The sequence below is a fragment of the Ornithorhynchus anatinus genome, chromosome 3 (genome assembly GCF_004115215.2).
Source record: "Ornithorhynchus anatinus isolate Pmale09 chromosome 3, mOrnAna1.pri.v4, whole genome shotgun sequence".
Taxonomy (NCBI): Eukaryota; Metazoa; Chordata; class Mammalia; order Monotremata; family Ornithorhynchidae; genus Ornithorhynchus; species Ornithorhynchus anatinus.
Window position 1 is genome coordinate 120,687,134 of NC_041730.1, and position 12,119 is coordinate 120,699,252.

The 12,119-nt window shown below is 46.4% G+C and overlaps 1 protein-coding gene across 4 annotated transcripts in view; it reads left to right on the plus strand.

Annotated features, from left to right (window-relative positions):
* Positions 1-12,119, plus strand: part of USP54 (ubiquitin specific peptidase 54) — a 128,620-nt gene that overhangs the window by 20,614 nt on the left and 95,887 nt on the right. For all 4 annotated transcript variants that reach the window (XM_029060220.2, XM_029060219.2, XM_039911569.1 and 1 more), the window contains exon 2: positions 9,045-9,098. The gene's annotated coding sequence lies outside the window, so the exon portion shown is untranslated. The remainder of the gene's footprint in view (positions 1-9,044; positions 9,099-12,119) is intronic.

Consider the following 12,119-nt stretch of genomic DNA (forward strand, 5'->3'; position numbering starts at 1 on the left):
TGGGCAAGTCACTTAACCTCTCTGTGCCTCAGTTACCTCATCTGTGAAATGGGGATTAACTGTGAGCCCCACGTGGGACAACCTGATTCCCCAGTGTCTACCCCAGCGCTTAGAACAGTGCTCTGCACATAGTAAGCGCTTAACAAATACCAACATTATTATTATTATTAACTAAGCCCTCATTTCCTCTTATCCCACTTCCTTCTGCTTTGCCCTTGCACTTTTTTCTTTTCAAGTGGTATTTGTTAAGGACTTATTATGTGCCAGGAACTGTTCTAAACTCTGGGGTAGATACAAGATAATCAGGTTGGGCAGAGTCCTTGTCCCACATGAGGTTCACAATCCAAATTTCCATTTTACTTGTTTTGTTTTATTTTGTTGTCTGTCTCCCCTGTCTAGACTGAGCCCGTTGTTGGGCAGGGATTGTCTCTATCTGTTGCCAAATTGTACATTCCAAGCTCCTAGTACAGTGCTCTGCACATAGTGCTCAATAAATACGATTGAATTAATGAATTTTGCAGATGAGGTAACTGAGGCCCAGAGAAATGAAATGATTTTCCCAAGGTCACACAGCAGACAGGTGGCAGAGCCGGGATTAGAACCCAGGTCCTTCTGACTCCTAGGCCATGCTCCATCCACTAGGCCAAGCTGCTTCTCTTATTTGCACCGCTTACTCACCCCACCCTAGACCTCACAGCATTTAATAATAATTGTGGTATTTGTTAAGCGCTTACTATGTGCCAGACACTGTACTGACCATCTAGTAGCTGTCCTCTAATAATAATAATGTTGGTATTTATTAAGTGCTTACTATGTGCAGAGCACTGTTCTAAGTGCTGGGGTAGATATAGGGTAATCAGGTTGTCCCATGTGAGGCTCACAGTCTTAATCCCTATTTTACAGATGAGGTAACTGAGACCCAGAGAAGTGAAGTGATTTGCCCACAGTCACACAGCTGACAAGTGACAGAGCTGGCATTCGAACCCGTGACCTCTGACTCCCAAGCCCGGGCTCTTTCCACTGAGCCACGCTGCTTTTCTACTGCCCCCCCCAGGTCCCACCTCCAACTTCTTTAACCATTTTGATCCCTTTCTCACTTTCCTTCTCTCTTTGTCCAAACCCATTTTAATCCTTGGGGACTTAAGTATCCACATAAATGTTCCTGATGACCCTTCTGCTGCCCACCTTCTATTGCTCCTCAACTCCACTGACTTCCTGCTCTACCCCACCTCACCTAATCACCAACTTGGACACATACTCGAGCTCATCATCTGTAACCATTGCACAATCTCTACCCTCACCAACTCTGAAATCCCTCTATCTGACCACAACCTCCTCTCTTGCCTCCTGTCCCACACTCTTCCTCCCCATAAATCTGTACTCTGCCCCCACAGAGACTTCTGATTTCTGGACCCCATCCCATTTTCTCAACTCATCATGCCCCACTTAGCCTCCTTACCCAAATTACCCTCCTTGATGACCAAGTAGACATTTTCAACACCACCCTCTCTACTGAACTCAACTAGCTCGCTCCCCATCCCTTCGTCGATCTCATACCACTAACCCACAGCCCTGGATCAGCTGCACAGTCCACCTCCTTTGCTCTTGTGCTCAAGCCGCAGAGTGCTGCTGGCAGAAATCTAAATATCAGGCTAACTTTGTCCACTTCAGGTTTATCGTTGCGTGCGTTAACTCTGCCCTTTCCTCTGCCCGGTGAAACTATTTCTCCACCCTTGTTTACACCCATGCTATTGCCCTCTCCAGTTGTTCCAGATGTTAAACTCCCTTCTCAGGCTCTCTGTCCCCCCGCCTCCCTCATCTCTTGCTCCCAATGACCTAGCCACCTATTTCATTAAGAAAATTGGCACCATCAGGTGTGATTTCCCTAAAATCACCCCTGCCCCTCCTCATTCCTTCCCCCTTCGGGTCCCCTCTTTAACTCTCCCATCCTTCCCAGCAGTATCTCTAGAAGAGATCTCCTGCCTCCTCTCAAAAGCCACCTCCTGTACCTGCACATCTGACCCCATTCCTTCGCACCTATTAAAACGCCCCCTCCTTTCTTCCTTCCCTAACAGCCATCTTCAATTTTTCGCTCTCCAATGGCTTCTTCCCCTCTGCTTTCAAACTTGCCCATGTCTCTCCATCCTAAAAAAACCCCCTCCCTTGACTCCACGGCTCCCTCCAGTTATCGCTCCATTTCCCTCCTACTGTTCCTCTCCAAACTCATTCATTCATTCATTCAATAGTATTTATTGAGCGCTTACTATGTGCAGAGCAGTGTACTAAGTGCTTGGAATGTACAAATCGGCAACAGATAGAGACAGTCCCTGCCCATTGACAGGCTTACAGTCTAATCGACGAGCTTACAGTCTAATCCTTGAGCGAGTTGTCTACACCTTCTGTCTCAAATTCTTCTCCAAATGTCTCCTTGACCCTCTCCAACCTGGCTTCTGTATCCTTCATGCCACAGAAACTGCCCTCTCAAAGGTCACCACTGTTCTCCTTCTTGCCACATCCAGCGGCCTCCACTCCATCCTAATCTTCCTCAACCACTCGGCTGCCTTCATTGCCGAGGACCAACCCCTTCTCTTGGAAACGTTATCCAACCTTGGCTTCACTGACTCTCTCTTCTCCTGGTTTTCCTCTTATCTCTCGGGCTGTTCATTCTCAGTCTCCTTCGCGGGTTCATCTTCTGCCTCCCTCCCCCTAACTGTGGGGGTCCCTCAAGGTACAGTTCTGGTTCCTCTTCTGTTCTCCATCTACACTCACTCCCTTGGAGAACTCCTTCACTCCCATGGCTGTAACTACCATCTCTACTCAGATCATACCCAAATCTGCATCACCTCCCCGATCTTTCTCCCTATCTCCAGTCTCTCATCTGCTCCTGCCTCCAAGACATCTTTACTTTGATGTCCTCCTGTCTGCTCCAACTTAATGTATCATAAACAGAACTCCTTATCTTCCCATCCAAACCCTGTCCTCCCCCTACTTTCTCATCCCTGTAGACGGCACCACCATCCTTCCTGTGTCAAAAGCCATAGCCTTGGTGTTTTCCTTGACTCCTGTCATTCAGTCAATCCACATATTCAATCCATCACTAAATCCTGTCTGTCCCACCATCACAACATCACTAAAATCTGCCCTTTCCTCTCCATATTAATACAATCACTCATCCTATCTCCCCCTGGATTACCGCAACAGCCTCCTTGCTGACCTCCCTGCCTCCTGTCTCTCTTCAGTCCACTCCACTTTACTCTGCTGCCTGGATCATATTTCTACTAAAACGTTCAGGACTCCTCAAAAGACTCCAGTGGTTGCCTATCCTGCTCTGCATCAAAAAAAACTCACCAGTGGCTTTAAAGCAATCCGCCACCTTGCCCCCTCCTACCTCACTTCGTTTCTCTCCTTCTATAACTCAGCCCATAAATTTGGCTTCTCTAGTGTTAACCTTCTCACTGTGCCTCCATCTTGTCTGTCTCTCTGCTGACTCCTAGCCCACGTCCTTCCTCTGGCCTGGAACACCCTCCCTCCTCAAATCCATCGGACAATAACTCTCCCCAACCTCAAGAGCCCTATTGAAGGCACATCTCCTCCAAGAGGCCTTCCCAGACTAAGCTCCACCTTTCCTCGTCTCCCACTCCCTTCTGCATCACCCTGACCTGCTCCCTTTGCTTTTCTCCCTTCCCAGACCCATCACTTATGTACATATCTGTAATTTTATTTATTTGTATTGATGTCTGTCTTCTCCCCCTCTAAACTGTAAGCTCATTTTGGGCAGGGAATGTGACTGTTTATCGTTGTTCTTGTTGTTCATTCATTTATTCAATCGTATTTACTGAGTGCTTACTGTGTGCAGGGCACTGTACTATACTTTCCAAATGCTTAGTACAGTGCCCTGCACACAGTAAGCACTCAGTAAATACGATTGAATAAATGAATGAACAACAAGAAAGTGGTGCAGCTGGAATTAGAACCCATGTCTTCTGGCTTCCATGTCTGGGCTTTATCCATTCGGCCATGCTATTTCCTACTAGCCCACACTGCTTTCCTTGTGGGCGGGAAACATGTCTACCAACTTGGTTATATTGTACTCTCCCTGGTGTACGGTACAGTGCCCTGCACACAGTAAGTGCTCATTGAATACAATGGATAGATTGATGACAGAGGTGGATGGGCAACCACTGGAGGTTCTTGAGGAATGGGGAGAAAGGAATGAATGGTTTTATAGAAAAATGATCAGGGCAACTGAGTGAAGTGGGGAGAGACAGGAGGCTGGGAGGTCAGTAAGGAGGTGGGATAGGATAAGTGCTTGGATTAATGTGGTAGCAATTTGGAGTATTAATTAAATCAAACAATAAAAAATATCAATATTACATATTTAACAAATATCATGATTATTAATAATCATTTATTAATTTCAACTATTCTTTTTCACCACCCACCCAGATAATAATAATGATATTTTTAAAACTATGTCAAACACTTCTAAATTCTGGGGGTGTTACAAGTTAATCAGATTGGACCCAGTCCCTGTCCCACCCGGAGCTCACAAGAAGACACATCAAGAGGTCCACAGCAATGCAGTTTACGGGCTCACCCATACACTGGTTTGGGCACTTATGTACATATCTGTCATTTAATCTTATATTTATATTAATGTCTGTTTCCCCCTTTGGGCTGTAAGCTTGTTGTGGGCAGGGAATGTTTCTGTTTATTGTTATTTTGTACTCTCTCAAGCATTTAGAACAGTGATTTGCACACAGTAACCACTCAATAAATACAACTGAATTTAGGGACTAGTGATCTCCAGCCACTGCTGTTCCCCTGGACCCCTATTATACCCTTTCCTTGCCCCTCCCTGCTTCTTCCCCGAAGGTGGGCAGCCTCGTCTCTGACATCACTCTGGGTGGTCTGGGCGATCCTGAAGGGGGCCCACAGATTTCTGGAAGTCTCTGGGTTGGGAATCTGCACAGTTCTTGGAAAAAGGTCCTGGCTGGGTCAATTAATATGGCCTTCTTGGGCTGATCTATCTAGGAAATGCTTCCCTGCCCCTTCAGTATTGCCAAACTTTCCTGGTGGTGATGGGATTATCCATTCTTTGTTGTAACCCCTATTATCCCTTCTCCCAGTGCTGATAACTGGGTGGAACCCATCCACCCTTCCTCCTCTCCTTTTGTCTTCTATTTACTGTCGTGTGGCTCCTGGTACGTGCCTTTTGTGTTGTTGTTAATGATAATAAAACTAATAATAATATTGATAGTAGCTGTTAAGCGCTTACTATCTGCCAAGCACTATGCCAAGCACTGGGGATAGATACAAGATAGGAGTAGAATTTAACCCCCCCCCCTTTTTTTGTGAAGGTATTCGTTAAGCACTTACTATGTGTCAAGCACTGTTCTAAACGTTAGGGGACATACAAGATAATCAGGTTGTCCCATGTGGGGCTCACGGTCTTAATCCCCATTATACAGGTGAGGTAACTGAGGCACAGAGAAGTTAAGTGACTTGCCCAAAGTCACGCAGCTGACAAGCGGCGGAGCCGGGATTAGAACCCACAACCTCTGACTCCCAAGCCCATGCTCTTGCCGCTGAGGCACACTGAGGCACAGAGAAGTGAAGTGACTTGGCTAAGGTCACAGTCATCCATTCATTCAGGCATATTTATTGAGTGCTTACTGTGTGCAGAGCCCTGTACGAAGTGCTTGGGAGAGTACGATATAACAATTACCACATTGCCTACCCACAGCGAGTTTACAGTCTAGAGGACAGCAGACAAGTGGCAGGGCTGGGATTAGAACCCGGGTCTTTCCACTAGGCTACGCTGCTTCTGTGTGTGTTACTGCCGGCAATTGCTTTCTTCCACTGTTACTCGTACATATAGTTTGAGTACCCCAACATCAGCTATAGGACACCTCAACCTCCATGCCCAGCCTCTGTAACAGCTAGTCCTAGGACGGCTGTACTTCACCACAGAATAACATCTCGAAGGCTAAAATTGCACTGCTCTTAGTGAGGCTTCATAATAGCTGGTCTCCTAACCTGGGGGTTTGTGTTCTTGACTGACCTTGCTGTGAGGAAAACCTGCCTTTTTGACTCATGCCACGAGTAAACGCCCTGTTTCTTCCGACAGGGCATTACCTTTCTCTGTCCAGATGGATATGCCTCGGTGAAGTATGTTCCCTGATTTCCCAGCTCTGTTCTCTTCAATATTTATAGAGGAAGCACACTTTATGGAAGAACGGTGCTCTGAGGCAAAGAGAAGGGGTGTGGCTTAGTGGAAAGAGCAGGGGTTTGGGAGTCAGAGGTCGTGGGTTCTAATCCTGGCTGTACCACTTATCAGCTGTGTGACTTTGGGCAAGTCACTTAACTTCTCTGTGCCTCAGTTCCCTCATCTGTAAAATGGGATTTAAGACTGTGAGCCCCACGTGGGACAACGTGATTACCTTGTATCTATCCCAGTGCTTAGAACAATGCTTGGCACATAGTAAGCGCTGAACAAACACCACTATTATTATTATTATTTTTCCTATTTCCAGAATGCAGAAGCTTCTATGAATCATTATTTTTTATTTTTCATTAGTTTGGAACTGAAAGGTGAAGTGCTGACTTGGTCTCTTGCATGGGGTACCCCGTTTTTTATCGAGGGAGGATCACTGGGAGGACAGTTGATGTCCAAGTGAGGAAACCAGCAGAAGGTTCTCTTTTGAAATCTATCTAGATTTCGAGTGGGTCACATGAGAAGCCTTTAAAGTAACTGGACTTTAACCAGCTTTGATGAAATTTATGATTGGTGAGCTATTATTGCATCAGGACTTCAACTGTACAGTTCTGATTGAAGCCGTCTGATATCACGTGAATAATTTGAAATTTTAAAAGTGCTTTCCGTTCAGGATTACGGTATTCCACGACAAGCAGATTAAAGATAGGGGCTTGTGGGGAAACTGAGACTTACTCTAAAGCTCTATGCAATTACTTTCATAGAGCCCAGGATGAGAATAGTTTGATTGGTGGCAGAACCTGTGTGTCCCAGGAAGGGGGGAGCCAGGGTCCCAAAACCCCCGGTAGGGAGAGAGTGCAATCAGTAATCAAATCAGTCAGAGGTGTTTACTGAGCACTGACTTGGTGCGGAGTACTTTGTACTAAGCACTTAGAGTACAGTAAGTACTGGGAGAGTTAGAGAAGCAGTGTGGCTCAGTGGAAAGAGCCCGGGCTTGGGAGTCAGAGGTCAGGGGTTCTAATCCAGGCTCTGTCGCTTGTCAGCTGTGTGACTGTGGGCAAGTCACTTAACTTCTCTGTGCCTCAATTACCTCATCTGTAAAATGGGGATTAAAAACTCTGAGCCCCACGTGGGACAACCCTATCACCTCGTATCCCCTCCAGTGCTTAGAACAGTGCTTTGCACATGGTAAGAGCTTAACAAATACCGCCATTATTATTATAGTATAACAGCGTTGGTAGACACACTCCCTGCCCCAAGAAGCAGTGTTGCCCAGGGGAAAGAGCATGGGCCTGGGAGTCAAGAGGACCTGGGTTCTAATTCTGGCTCCGCCACTTGCCTGCTGCTTTACCTCGAGCAAGTCACTTCATTTCTCTCTGCCTCTGTTGCCTTGTCTGTAAAATGGGGATTAAGACTGAGCCCCATCTGGGACATGGACTGTGTCCAACCTGATTATCGCGTACCTACCCCAGTGCTTAATACAGTACCTGACACATAGTAAGCACTTAAATACCATAAAAAAATCACAAGGAGTTTACAGTTTCAAGGGGGAGACAGACATTAATATAGATAAATTACGGATGTGTACATAGTGCTGCGGGTGGGGTAGATAAAGGGCACAATTCCAAGTGCCAGGGTGACACAGAAGGGAGTGGGATTCTGGAGTTGTAGATGGGAGCCAGGTCCCAGTTCCTGACTCCCAGGGAGAGGAAATCCAATTGGAGCAAGCCTGAGATATAGAAATAGGGGACGAAGAGTAGGACCAGTGGTAAGCTTTGGGGCCCAGGAGGTAGCTGGAGGTGGTGGTGATGGTTAGCTCTGCCAGAGATGGTACCGATTTATTGAGATCACAGAACTCACCACGGGGCTGAAAGGTTTGCGTAAATCAGAGCTTCTTTCAAGTAGAGCCTGGTTCTTTCGCAAAGGGCTATTCCGGTCTAGTTTAAGGAAGAGCTACGAAGCAGATACCATCCTCAAAGTACCTTAATTAAAAGTAAGCATAGGACCCTCTCCCTTTACCCTCTCCCGATCCACCTTCAAGACGGCACAGCTTCTGCCTTCTGTCAAATCCCCCGGAGAAAGGAGGAAAATGGGCGATGGTCACGAAGTTAATAATAATAATAATAATAATAATGTTGGTATTTGTTAAGCGCTTACTATGTGCCGAGCACTGTTCTAAGCGCAGGGGTAGACATAGGGGAATCAGGTTGTCCCACGTGGGGCTCACAGTCTTAATCCCCATTTTACAGATGAGGGAACTGAGGCACAGAGAAGTTAAGTGACTTGCCCACAGTCACACAGGCGACAAGTGGCAGAGCTGGGATTCGAACTCATGAGCCCTGACTCCAAAGCCCGTGCTCTTTCCACTGCGCCACGCTGCTCAAGTTGCCGTCGGACCAAGTGAGCCGTAAATTTAGAGAGTGGTCCTTTTCTTCTTTAAACCTGGAGAAGGAAGACAAAGATGAAGGGTTTCCGGGGCATCACTTCCCACTCGACACTGATGTGACCCATGTTATCCGTTACAGAAGATGGCTCGGCAACTGCAGGGGCCACTTTAACATTCTGTCTCTAAGTAGAAAAGGGGAAATTTAGGAGTGGAGTGATCTCCAGGGAGCGTGCCGCCGAAAGGCTGGTGATGGCAACGGTGGATTAGCACTAGCGGTGTGTATCACTTTAAGGCTATAATGTTGGAGGAGGGGCAGCTTCCTGAGAGTCAGGTGCATGTTTGAAGGGATGAGCTCATCTCTCTAACTCGACCTGCCCTAGACGACCTGCCCTAGACGACCTGCCCTAGACGCAGAGCTAGTCACTGTTTTCCTACTTGCAGGTCTTCCAGCCGGGAGGAGGAAGAGGAGGAAGCGGACGGAGCTCCAGGCACCTTGTGAGTAGCAGAAAATAGAACCATTGTTAGAATCTTTGGGAATTTACAGCTGCGGCTTACAGGTTGAAGGTGACACATATGCATATCCATCTTTCCAGCGTGGAGTACCAGCTCTGCCGATGAGGGGGAGAGCCCGCCGTCTGGGGTTCGAGTTCCGTGTTGGAGATTCCCCTGGCAATCCCTTTTTATAGTCTGTTTACCTGAGGATTGTTGTGGCCTCATTTCCTCCATCAAACAGCTGGTCTCAGGGCTTTTCATATTTTCAAAGAGCCAGAGAGAAACTGGGAACGTTTGAAGCTCGTTGCTTCTGGATTCTCAGAATTGGCTGAGCGATCTTGGTTTTTCTTAATTAACCCCAGGTTCCTCAATTAGTGTAAGTGAAGATTTTGAGAAGTAATTTGTTCAATCGAATTTATTGAGCGCTATCTGTGTGCAGAGCACCATATGAAGCGCTTGGGAGAGTGTAATACAATACTCAACATACACATTCCCTGACAATGGTGGTAAGTAACTGGTGGAGAAATACTCTTGTTTTCATCCAGGGACTTTTGAGGTGTGCCTTTTCTCTGGCATGTCATTATCACTCTGGGATTATTGTCTGTGGTTAACTGATTGGGAGGGGACAATGTGGAGATCATACATGTATGTGCCTTTTAAAGAAAACAAAAACAGTGTGTGCTAATTTATAGGATGCTCAAGGCTATCGGTTGGAAGATTGTAGAGAAGCTTTAAATCTGTGTATCTATTAGTTATGAAGTCACATTTATAACTTCTTTTTACCCCCTCATTTCCCTTTCTCTCGTCTCTAAGTTAATTCCCTTCCAGGATTTCCTTTTTGATTGAATTCCCTGGAGTATCTCTTTGTAAGTCAGTCTTTTAGTTCAAGCTAGGGAGCTGTTAGCAGTATCTGTTAAAACTAAATACAATAGAAATATCTCTCCTCTGTGTAAGTCGGAATCATTTGTTTTGAAAAATTAGGGGTAGGCTTTAAATGGTCTGAAGAAGAGTTTCACATTTTTACTGAGTCTTATGAGAAAGGCTTACTATTCACATATAGATTTTGCAGTCTCCTGACTACTACTGTGAATGTGAAATACAAAGGCTTGGTGAAGGGGATGTCACAGTGGGTGACATCTTCAGCTGAATTTTAAGGGAGAGCCAAAAAAGGCCAATTGTCTTGGAAGAGAGCATGCCTCAAAGTTGGAATCATGTCTCCTCCAAGAGGCCTTCCCTGACTAAGTGCTCATTTCCTCTTCCCCCAGTCTTTTTTTTTTTAATGGTGTTTAAGTACTTTTGCTAGGCACTGTACTAAGCTCTGGCGTAGATAACTGTCCTGTCCTGCATAGGACTCACAGTCTAATCACCATTTTACAGTTGAGGGAACTGAGGCCTCAAGAAGTGAAGCGACTGGCTCAAGATCACACAGCAGATGAGTGGCGGAGCCGGGATTAGAACGCATTTCCTCCTGACTCTCAGGCCTGTGTTTTATCCACCAGGCCACATTGCTTCTCTTCTGTGTCATCTGTGCATTTGAATATCCTTTATGCACTTAATATCCACCCCACCCTCAGCCCCATGGATATATCTGTAATTTATTAATGTCTTTCTTCCTCTGTGGACTGTAAGCTTGTTGTGGCTAGGGAATGTGTCTCCCAACTCTTTTATATTGTACTCTCCCAAGTGTACTAAGCACAGTGCTCTGTACACAGTAAGCGCTCAATAAATACCATCGGTGATGTAGACTGTAAACTCCTTGAGTTTTCAGGGCAGATAACGTGTCTCCCGACTGTATTGTACTCTCAAGTGCTTAGTAGTCCTCTGCACACAAGTGCTCAATAGATACCCTTGATTGATTGAGGCCAATTTTTGCTTCTACAGACATCTAACTTCCCACAAGAGTGGTGACATGCTCTAGAATGAAGAGGAAGTGGTCAAGTAATGAAAACATGGCCGCTGCACAAACTGGGCCTTCTAGCCCCCCAGAGTCTGCCCTGGGGTCTGCTGCACCCCAAAGTCCTCTGGACTGTGAGCCCGTTGTGGGCAGGTATTGCCTCTATTGCTGAATTGTACTTTCCAAGCGGTTAGTACAGTGCTCTGCACACAGTAAGCGCTCAATAAATACAGTTGACTGAATGAACGAATGAATGTGCCAAGCACTGCTCTAAGCAGTTGGGTGGATCCAAGTTAATCTGGTTGGACACAGTCCTTGTCCCACATGGGGCTCACAGTCTGTAGAAGGGAGTGTAGGATTGAATCCTCATTTTCCAGATGAGGTAATAATAATGTTGGTATTTGTTAAGCACTTACTATGTGTAGAGCACTGTTCTAAGCGCTGGAGTAGATACAGGGTAATCAGGTTGTCCCATGTGAGGCTCAGAGTCTTAATCCCCATTTTACAGATGAGGGAACGGAGGCACAGAGAAGTTAAGTGACTTGCCCATAGTCACACAGCTGACAAGTGGCAGAGTTGGGATTCGAACCCACGACCGCTGACTGCCAAGCCCATGCTCTTTCCACGCTGCTTCCCAGGTAACTGAGGCACAGAGAAGTTTAGCGACGTGCCCACTGCAGACGTGATCAGAGCCGGAGGTTCTCTGACTCCCAGGACCGTGTTCTAACCACTAGACCACCCTCTTTCTCTATTGAGATTCTATTGGGTTGGAAGTTCTAGCCGTGTCGGTTTCAGGCTGGATGCTTGTGGCCGTTGCGCCACTCAAGCGTGGATCGCTGTGTGGAGCCGGAAGGCATTGGTGCCTTTCTACCCCTAAATCTCCACCTCACCCGCCTGACATTAGTCTTCACAGCTCCACCCTGGCAGAAGCTGAAGAGGAGCAGCAGGAGATATTTATGACCATAAACTCTGGAGCAAATCTGTGGGTCGGCGCATATGTCTGTACTTGTGTACGTGCCTCAGGGGAAAGCTGTGTGTGTGAGCATGTTTTTGTGAATTTTACAGACACAGGGGAGACGAGTAAATTGTGCAAAAAGATGATTCAGATGTGATCATTAAGTAACAAAGAC